The sequence below is a fragment of the Nannospalax galili genome, unplaced genomic scaffold, assembly GCF_000622305.1.
Source record: "Nannospalax galili isolate Female #2095 unplaced genomic scaffold, S.galili_v1.0 scaffold5174, whole genome shotgun sequence".
In the NCBI taxonomy this organism is placed as follows: Eukaryota; Metazoa; Chordata; class Mammalia; order Rodentia; family Spalacidae; genus Nannospalax; species Nannospalax galili.
This window is the reverse complement of record NW_008334079.1, coordinates 48,606-59,711: the sequence shown is the minus strand read 5'-3', so window position 1 is coordinate 59,711 and position 11,106 is coordinate 48,606. Positions and strand designations below refer to the sequence as shown.

The window sequence follows — 11,106 nt, the reverse complement described above, 5'->3', positions numbered from 1 at the left end:
CAGTTATATTTCTAATGCAATGCCAATCAAAATCCCCATGACATTTTTCACAGAATTGGAAAAAACAATCCTAAGATTCCTGTGGAAGCACAAAAGACCTCAGATAGCCAAAGCAACCCTAAGCACTAAGAGCAATTCTGGGGGGATGACTATACCAGATTTCAAACTATTACAGAGCTATAGTCATAAACAACATGGTACTGGCACAAAAATAGACCCATAGATCAATGGAACAAAATTGAAGACCCAAATATGAGCACATGCAATTTTAGCCACCTGATATTTGACAAAGGGGCCAAGAACATTCACTGGAGAAAAGACAGCACATTCAGAAAGTGGTGCTGGCAAAACTGGATCTTCAACTGTAGAAGAATGAAACTAAGCCCCTATCTTTTACCTTGCACAAAAGTCAACTCCAAATGGATCAAAGACCTTAATGTGAAGACTGAAACTCCAAAACTGTTAGAAGAAAACATTGGCAATAACCTACGAGATATAGGTGTAGGAAAGGATTTTCTAAACCAGACATCAGTTGCTCAGGAAACAAGGTCAACAGTCAACAAATGGGACCTCATTAAACTAAAAAGCTTCTGTACATCAAAGGCAACCAGGGAAGTGAAGTCAAAATGCACAGAGTGCGAGAAAATCTTCACCAGCGATACATTTGACAGAGGTTTAACATCCAGAATATATAATGAAGTCAAAAAACGAGGGACGTGAAGAGAAAACCCACAGAATGGGAGAAAATCTCCACTAGCGACACATCCAACAGAGGTTTAATAACCAGAATATATAACGAACTCAAAAAACAGAGAATCAGACAGGAAGAAACCCAATTAAAAGGTGGGCTAAGGAGATGAACAGAGAGTTCTCAAAAGAAGAAGTAAAGATGGCTAAGAAGCATCTTAAAAGGTGTTCAACATCAGTAGTAATTAGGGAAATGCAAACTAAAACCACTTCGAGATTTCATCTTACCCCAGTCAGACTGGCAAGATCAAGAGAACAAATGATACCAAATGTTGGAGATGATGTGGGGAAAGGGGAACACTCATCCACTGCTTGTGGAGTTGAAAACTTGTTCAACCCCTATGGAAAGCAGTGTGGAGAACTCTTAAAAAACTAGAAATGAGCCTACCATATGTCCCAGTTATACCACTATATACACATATACACAAAGAACTCATCCTATTGCAGAGACACTTGTACATCCATGTTTGTTGCTGCTGTTTTCTAAGAGATGGAAGCAAGTGTCCCTCAGTTGATGAGTGGATAATGAAAATGTGGTTCATTTATACGATGGAGTTTTACTCAGCAGTAAAGAAAGATGAAATCATGAAAGTTGCAGGTAAATGGATGGAACTAGAAACTGTTATACTAAGTGAAGTAACAGACTCAAAAAAATGCTTGTTCTCCATCATATGTGGATCCTAGTACCAAATCCTTATAAGTGCATATGTATCCAGACATAACTATGGGAAACAGGATAATGAAAAGGAACCAGGGAGGCAAAGGAAAAGAAAGACTCTGAAAGAGAAGAACAGTGGGAAACAGGTGTCAATAAGGGAGATATGGATAAAAATGGGCATATATTAAGGGGAAGGGAGAGGGAGGGTTATACAAGGAAACTTGGGGATAAAGGGAAAGGAGATCAAGAGAAGTGGGACCATAGGATAAAGGTATTATTAAGAGAGAAATGGGAAAAAAAGAGGGCACTTTAAATGGGGAAACCATGGTGGAAGGGTTAGACAATGTGAGAGATAAATAATGCCTAGCTAGTTTGAAAAAAAAACCTGAGGGAAATATATTAGTCCAACAACCTACTGACAAATTGTACATACAGCTAGCTCATGGAACATAATATATGTCTAGTCAAGGTTTATCTGAGAGCGTTTGGTCTTTGCCCAAGCTCTATCTACATGGCACATGGTAATTAAAAGTACCAGACTGGTGGAACTAACCTTCTTGGATGTTTAACAGCCATACTTTGAAGCCTATACTAATTTGGTCAAAGGGAGTTAAAGGACAGTTTTTGCTCCTTGCCCTCCAAGGTCAACTAAGTTCCAGGGAATTATGGAGCATCTCTCAAAATGTCCTGTAACTGTGGTGAGTCACCTGTCCACTTGATCAAGGAGGCCATGGAGACCCCACCAGATGGACTTGAACCAGTGTCCAGTCTACAAAGAAGAGGGTCAACACAGAGGAAACATTTACTCCATGCTTCCAAGTGAAGTCATCTATGATCAAGCTGGACCTCTGACTTATCTTAACATAGATGGAACTGGTAGAGGAAGGGATCCAGGGGCTCCTCTTATGCCCATGTAACAGATCCTCAAATGACCTTAAGAGTAAAAATAAATTGGTTTATCTGGGCTAACTACATGGTCTTACACACCCAAAAGGAATGTATAACCAAAGATTAAAAGGATCAGTATAATTCTTTAAGAGTCCACGTGTATAGCTAAAGGCTATGTAACAAGAAACAATGCCAGACAGGAGATGCCTTTGAGTTGTTGGCCAGGGTGGCCCAAGAGAGTCCCAAACAGTAACCCACCATAGAACTGGGAAAATGAACAGGAGACTCCAATCTTATCTAAAGGAATATTGGCAACTGCTTGCTGATAGATGAGGAAGAGCTGATCTTCCTAAAACAAGGATCTCTAGATATGCTGACTAGATTCAGCAGATGGACAAGCACTGGGGAATGGCTGGGGGCACCGACAACACAGTGGACAGTAACAGGGATGACAGAGTATATGGGCTCTAGTGAGGGCAGGGGGGCATGGGAGGGTGTCACTTGGGATGTGGGTGTATAGATGAATAAGATTGGGATGTTCTATATGAAATACACACAAAAATCAATAAATGGAAAAATGAGTTATATTTGAGGAAGAAGCATAAAAATTTGCTTCAGGTTAATTAGTAGAGGTGAAAAACATTACCATTGATATCTACCGGATGACTTTATATCCATGCTTGGGTGCCAAAGTTCTCAGAAAGTAACTGACTGTGACTAGTAATAATCAGAAATATAGAGATTAGAGAACATCTAAGTGTTAGTTGCATTAAAAATGAGTTTTTTCCTGTACGAAACAGTATATTTTAACAATGAAGTGGAGATCTTTTTTAAAGGTTAAAACCTCATTCAATTTTATGTCTTACAGGGTTTTACGGAATACAGTATTGTATAGCTGTATTAATTCAACTGTAAACCTAAAAATTTACAGCCAATTTTGAAAGAGATGCATTTTAGCTCTGGAAATTGTTACTGAATATGTCAATACTATTGTGATTAAATGCTTCTTCTAATTATGTGGTTATTAAATAATTAAAAAATAAAACATTAAAAAATGAATCACCATCTCGGAACATACACAAAGAATAAGAAAAAATGAAGAAAAAGAATAAAAAGAAAAAAAAAGCAACCAAGATCCAGCAGTGTGTGACCAAGGTGTCTAGCTACCCAGGCCGAGATCCACATTGTATATACAAACATGTGGTCCAGTGTTGATGCTATAAGACAAAACTTCCACTCATCAGCCTATTAAAACATCCTTAGGAACTATGGAAGAATTATAGCTAGTAGGTAATGCCTTAAGTCAAACCTCCAGAGATCGTAAATATCCCAATGTGGCACCCATGTGCCTAGATGTAGGGCTTGTAAGCAGGAAAGACAGAGAAAGTCCACATGTGCTGGGAACATAGCTCAGTTGGTAAAGCTCCTGCCTATCATGCCAGAGGCCCTGGGTTTGATCTTCAGTACCACATAAACCAGAGTGGCGGCACACAAACAGGCCATCCCAGCACTCCAGAGGTGGAAGCAGAAGGAGCATGAGTTCAAGGTCATTCCCAAACTCTGGCAGTTCCTGGGAAGCCTGTGCTATTCCATGAGACACTGTCCAACAACAGCAATGAAATGTAAACAAAGATGACAAACAGGAAAAAAAAAGAGCTAACCTGCTTCTAGTCATCAATTCTGATGACAGGAGACAATGCCTAGGAAAACATACTGCGCGACTGGGTTTCTTCTATAAGTAGAAAATTCTGTTAAGAACGGGTGAAATGCTATGACATAATAGACATTATTGTGAGCCCAGAGAGGTACACAGTTGAGGGCTGTGTCTAAGAACTCCATGAAAACTAAGTTAGATACCTAGTTTCAATCATTCATTTAACCATGCACGTTTGAAGATGAGTTAGGCTCTGTGCACAGAAAGTACATCTGGCCAGTTACTCGTATGAACTCACAGCGATGGTGACTGCATGCACAAGTCCCACGCAAGCTCAAACCAGACAAAATTCCAGCATAGACCTGGGGGGGAAAGTGTAAAACATTCCAACCCAACCTAAGGAACTTTTGGCAACTAATGGCTTCTGGGAAGGGGAGAAATATTCTCTTATAGGGATGGGACTTTTGATAGGTTAACCAGGCTCCGGTCTGTAGACCCACACTGAAGGTCATTTGGGGACAGAGATCTAGACTCTATAGGCCACATTATATATATATATATATCATATATATGTATAAAATATACACATATGTATATATAATAGAGTACATTAAATTGGGCCGGGAGAAGTAAGGAAGGTAAAGATGGGGAAGGGATCTAAATACCATCAACTTGTATTGTAATAAAATTGCAAAAATTCAATAAGAAAAACTTAAGAAGTAAAAAAGAAGAAATAGGGTTTGAGAGATGACTTGATAGGTACAGTGTCTACCATACAACCATGAAGAACTAAGTCTGATTTCCAGACCTCAAGGAGAAATACAGGCATAGGGGTAAGTGCTTGTCATCTTGGTGCTGGGGAGATGGAGTCAGGTGCTGGCTGGCCAGCCTAGTCTAATTGGTGAGTTCTAGATCAGTAGGAGACCCTGTTCCACAAAACCAAGATGGAGAGTATCTGAGGAGTGACGATTGGGCCTGTCCCCTGGAACTTGCGCACATGCAAGCACGTGCACGCACACACACGCACACACACTCACTAAAACAAAAGCAAGAGGGAATAGAGACCCTGGCTTTCACAGGGCTCTATTTAAAAAGTACAGTGATCATCTGTAAGGTCCTCATAAATGCTCATACCCAGAAGGCATAATTTAACGTTGAACCAAACGTTTAAGGGGAGATACATAGAACTTGTATGCGAAATAGGCAAATCTGGGTAAATAAGTTTAGAAAAGGAACTCTCCAAAAAGAAAATTCCATTTCTGTGCAAAATTGACTTCCAAATTAAAAATTTCAAGTTAAATGTGAGAAAGTGGAGCTATTGTTGAACACAATTGGGACTTCAGTCTTTCCAGATCTGAGTGCCCAGCTGCCGCATTTATTAGCTAGCAGTACCCAGAGAGTTAAACAGACTACAACTCTGTGGCCAGGTTAGGCACCAGAAGACAGTGATACGGGTTAATATGTGTCTCCAGTACTTCTTCTGGAACTCCTGGGATGAGTTCCATTGGTCTTGAAATGGTCAAGGGAGTCTGTCATGTAGACCATGATAACTGGTGATGAGAATCGGATAAAGTCTGACACTGGCAAGGGGCGACCTCACTGTTCCTGAGGGAATACATTTTGTGTGTAGAGGAGTTAAAGCAGGAACAGTGTTTGAGGGGATGTGCCCATGCAGTTTACAATGAGCACTATGGATATACTACCTACAGTATGTGTCTGCTCAGTGGTGTGCCTTAGTCCAGCTGCTCTGACTTGCCTCAACCCCCTGATGCTCTTGAGAGACTGCAGTAAATATTTATATTACTTGCACTTATTTTGGGATCATTGGCTGATGCTTCCTTAAGAGCAGCCTTCCCTACCTTTGTTCAGAGTTCATGAGAAAATGGATAAGGTAAGCAGTGTCAGAGTTCAGGTGAGGTTCAGGTGACGTAGACAAGGGAGACCAGAATCAGATAGAGCTGTAACATTGCTCTATCACATGGTGCTAGGACATACTACCCACCAGGAAGAGTAACATTTTCATGTTTTAAGAGCACTGATTTTCCTTCCGTGTATAAGGGGTTCTTTTACTTTGTGAGTGGCTTTCCCATTCTGTGGAGAATTTGTGGTAGAAATATGAGTGTTTATCTTCTTTATAACCAACCTGCCTGTAACGCTTCCCTAATAATATTGGGGATGCAGACCCTTTCATTCCATAACTTTTCCCACTTGAGAGAGTTAGTTACAAAGAGGAAAACTCTTGCTCATCATAAAAGTAGATAATTTAAGGAAGGGAGAACAAAATGAGGAATTTTGACTTCATATTTTGGAGAATATAAGAATGCATTATCCTTTCTGGCAAATGATGGCTGTGTAAGAGTAAACTTATAAATTCCAGTGAGAAGCAATTTTTAAAGGTCTATTTAAAAACGATATATTATTCCTCCAAACATACATATTTACTCTTGGGAGGTAAATTTCACTGGAAAAACAAAATATGAGTCTATCTACTTAAGTGTTAAAGTAATTGATATCTGATCCAGAAAATTTTTCTATTAAACATTGCTAAGCATAGATCCATTACTGAATATTCATTTATTTAACAAATATATCTTGATATTTTCATCAAGACAGGACAGGGTATGCTTATTGTATTACTTTATTATTATTAAAATACAGTCATGCAAGAATAAGAACTGCACAGAAACGCATTATTTCATTGGAATATATGAATAAAAATCACAAGCAAAACCTTTATAAATGAAAGCTTAATAATTCTGGGGCTGGTGAATTATTATTTGTTTTATAGACCCAGACTATACTGCATGAATCAAACTGGTTGTTCCCTTAAATAAGAAAAATGGCTAGCTATACTATAAAAAAATCAGTAATTTTTCCTTCATGAAACAATGCAACACAGCTCTATTATAATGTGGTTTTAAGGTTTGGGTGGGTCTTATCATATCTCTGAAATAGAAAAGGACACAGCATAAGTTCCTGTGCACATAGAAGTCTGGAGGTCCAACAAAACTGACTTGAATTTTAACCTTCCCTCCCTCATCAGTCTGATAGACGTGATCAGAGTAATCCTCAGGTCTGTCACTGAGGATGCCTGACTTGTCTCATGATAAATCACTGTAAAATGAATTTCTCATTTAGCTGGCTTATTCAGTAGAAAACTTTTAACAAATTAGATTTAAATTTCAAAATTAGTTCGAACTGAATGACTTTTAGACACTCCTTCCTTTCATCTAGTTTTCATGTAGAACTCCCTGATAGGGATGACTGGTTGGAGAGAACACGCTGGTGGCTGGGGGAACTTCCTGCTCAGGGTCACCTCTGCCAGCACAGCTGGGCTTGCTGTGCTCCTGCTACTAGGGAGTGAAGTGCCGGGTCTCATGGAGGCTTCATGAAGGTGACCCAGAGATGGGCAGAATTTCTGATTGGAGGATTGCCTGCCAGCATCCACTGGCACAATCCAGTGTGCCAGATTCTCTAATTTAGAAATCCTAGATTTCATTTCACTCTCTTTTTTAAAAGATTTGTTCTATTATTTATTGGTGTGTGTGTGTGTGTGTGTGTGTGTGTGTGTGTGTGTGTGTGTGTACGGTGTGTGTGTGTGTGTGTGTGTGTGTGTGTGTGTGTGTACATGTGGGTGTGGGTACCCACAGAAGTCAGAAGAGGGTTTCAGATCCCCTGGAGCTGGAGTTACCAGAAGTTGTGAGCTGCCTGACCTGGGTGCTGGGAACTGAACTCAGGTATCCTGGAAGAGCAGCAAGTGCTCTTAACTGCTGACTCATCTTGCTAGCCCTTGTTTCTCTTGCTGCAATGAAAACTTCATAATTGTGAGACAGATTCTGGGGCAGCAGCATCTCTCTCCTGAAACCTTATTTCAGTGGGTGGTTGCAGATGCATGTCTGAGCTATCTCTGGAAGGATGAATGGGGGGAGACGTATACCTGTGTAAAGGGTGTAGGGTAATGAATGGCACATAGTAAGCCCATATTTAAGAGGAGGTAAAGGGCTGGGGAGATGGCTCTGTGGGTGAGGTGCCTGCTGTGCAAACATGAGGGCCTGATTTCCATCACAAACACCCATGTAAAAAGCCAGATGTGGTGGTGTGCACTTGGAATCCCAGAGCTGGGAGGAGGATGCAAATGATCACACTGACCATCTAGCCTAGTCTATTTGGTGAGCCCCAGGTTCTAAAACAAGGTGGCTGACTCCCGAGAAGCAACATTGGAGATTGACCTCTGTCCTCCACATACACGCACATATGGGAAAATGCACACACACACACATATGCACTGCACACATATACCTGTACACGTCTGCACACATACCTGCATGCACATCTTCATACATATATCTGCATGCATATCTGTAAACACACATACATACACATACCTGCACATACACTTGTACATACATACATGTACCTGAATACACATACCTGCACACACACTTGCACTTCACACACACACACACACACACACACACACACAGTAGATGATGAGAAATGAGCGTATGAAAATACCGAGTGTTTTTAAAGATGGTGCTGGTCACACATGAAAGAGTGAGTGACATTTATTCAGTCATTAGAACTGGGCAAGTGAGAGCTTATGCACAGTACAGGTGGACTGTGTGGTGGTAATCTAGTTTCATGTTTGCCCTCATCTTTGTGTGACTGCGGTCATTCCAGTGCACAAATATCTGTTGAAATAAGCGAGGAATGAATTTCCAGCTGGATGGAGGCTTCTTCAATTCTAAATATACCCTGTCATGGTGGTACATGCCTGTAACCTCAGCACTTGGGAAGCAAGGCAGGGTCACTACAAGTTCCAGGCCAGCCTGGTCTGCATATTAAGTTTCAGGCCAGTTAGATCTATATATTGAAACCCAGTCTCCAAATTAAAAAAAAAAATCTATGAAGTTGATGAAGGGCGGATCCTGGTTTGTGGGGGAAGTGCCAGCATCACAGTGATGACTCTTTTGGTGTGACTCACTTCTCTGCTGCTCCTTGTGGCCCTGGTGTGTGCTCCAGCTGTCACTCTGTACCTCCTGCTTAGGTGTCCAGATGTTAAAGGGAGCACTTCACCTTCCCTGTGCCCACATTCACCTTTGAGGTGCTGGGAGTAGAGAAGTCACCTCGCGACTGCATGGACCCACAGTCATAGGCTACTAGTAGTTGTTTCTCCTTCATCCCAGTCAACAGATTTGAGGGAACCCCCTTTATGATTTACCACAGAGGCAAACGATGTCACCATTCAGCAGTCTTGTTAGCTCAAAGCAGTTTCTATAGAGAAAAGAACCTTCCTAATCCTAAAGCAATTTAAATTCTAGCCGTCTCTCCCTCACCCCCACCCCTAGATGCTGTAGCTTTCCTCTCTGTTTCTCATATCACACTGTCACACTCTAGCAATTAGTAATTCTAAAATAATAGAAACAATCATTAGTAATGTATAATTATCTTCTCTTTGAAAGTATAAGATCCTTTAGCATGAATTGTCTTGCCAACAGATCATAATTCATCTTGATAACAGGTTTGATGGAGTTACGGGAGATGTGAGTCTGGCTCATTAATGTTATTATTGTTTTTAAACGCTCAGTGGCAATGATGCTTCCTAAGTATTAATTAATCGTCATGACTTCTCTGAGAAGTAGGTTAAATATAACTAAATTCATTCCACTAGAAGAGAAATTGGCAAACTGGCAATGTCCTCGACAACTCCCTCTGTTTTCAAGGCATCAGAGTGCATAGATGGGAATAGCTGAATTGGACTCATTTTCTGTGGAGCTAAGTAGATGTGACTTTTTCGTACTACAAGTAACTACTCCTCCAAAACAGAAAGTCCCTGAATGTCCATACTGAAATAATGAAAAAATTGTAGCAAGCAATAAAGTTCTGAGAAATATTAACTGAGGTTAAAAAAAATGAACCTTTTCTATTTTTTTTTCTTTCCTTTGGTCTTTTTGAGACAGGGTCTCCCTGTAGCCCCAGCTGTCCTGGAACTCACTATGCAGACCAGGCTGGCCTTGAACTCACAGAGATCCGCCTGCCTCTGCCTCCTGAGTGCTGGGATTAAAGGCATGTGCCATAATTTAATTTGTGTGTGTGTGTTGTATGGGAGGGTGCATACATGTCATGGTGCATGTGTGGAGGTCAGAGGACAACCCTGAGTGCCAGTCCTCTCCTTCCAAATTGAGGTAGGCTCTCTCTTGCTGTCGCTGTATATATACCAGGCCACTTGGCTCCTGTCCCAAAAGCTCTGGGATTACAGATACCTGCCACCACATCCAGCTTTTATGTGGGCTCCAGGGACCTGAACTCAGGTTGTCAGGCCTGTGTGAAAAGTGCTCTTACCTGCAGAGCCATCTCCTTGGCCTTGAATAAAATCAAGAGACTTTTTACATAAAATGCTTAAACTCGCTACATTAACATCAGTGGATCATCATAAATGCCTTGTGAACTCAACTCCCTTCTTTGCCCTCAAAATTTACCCAGATCCCTAGAGGTTTATGATTCAGTCATCAACAGTTGCATTTATTTAGTATTTTTCCTCTGAAATACTTGAGACTTTACAGAGAAGAATCAGGAGTCTGCAGGACCGTGTGGCTCAAGGGTTAGGGCATGGGTTCAACACTAAGGTCTGCCATCACCAGCCGGGCAAGGTTCTCTCAAAAAGCTGTTTGTCTTCTCTTGATATGTTTTCTTTTTTGCAGACCATCTTACCTCATAAATTATGGGAACCAGAGAACAAAGGTAGGGTGCCTCATACCTTAAAAGTGATCAACAATAGAGCATGCTATTAGTCTCATAAATCAATGACTCAGCCCCAAAGATCTGAAAAGAGAAAAGATTATTTCTTGATTGGAGACTGGGGCAGGAGGTGTGCACATTTAGATGTCTTGCTTAATATGACAGCCCTTGTTGAATGGGCTTTCGTTTAGTACATATATGTAAAACTCCTCTTGGGCCGGTGAGATGATTCAGTGGGTGAAGTGTACTTGCTGCCAAGGCTGACGACCCGAGTTTGATCCCTGGGATCCAAATGATAAAGAAGGAGAACGGACACCCGTAAGTTGTCATCTGACCTCTACTAGACACATGAAGTGGCACGCACTTACCCATACACAGTACAGACACACTCGCACATGCATATGTACACAAATAAAGCTCT

At 41.0% G+C, this 11,106-nt stretch overlaps 1 protein-coding gene across 1 annotated transcript in view; it reads right to left on the bottom strand.

Moving 5' to 3' along the window:
* The window catches only part of LOC103730820 (spermatogenesis-associated protein 16-like), a 71,456-nt gene that overhangs the window by 31,050 nt on the left and 29,300 nt on the right, over nucleotides 1-11,106 (bottom strand). The window lies entirely within an intron of this gene.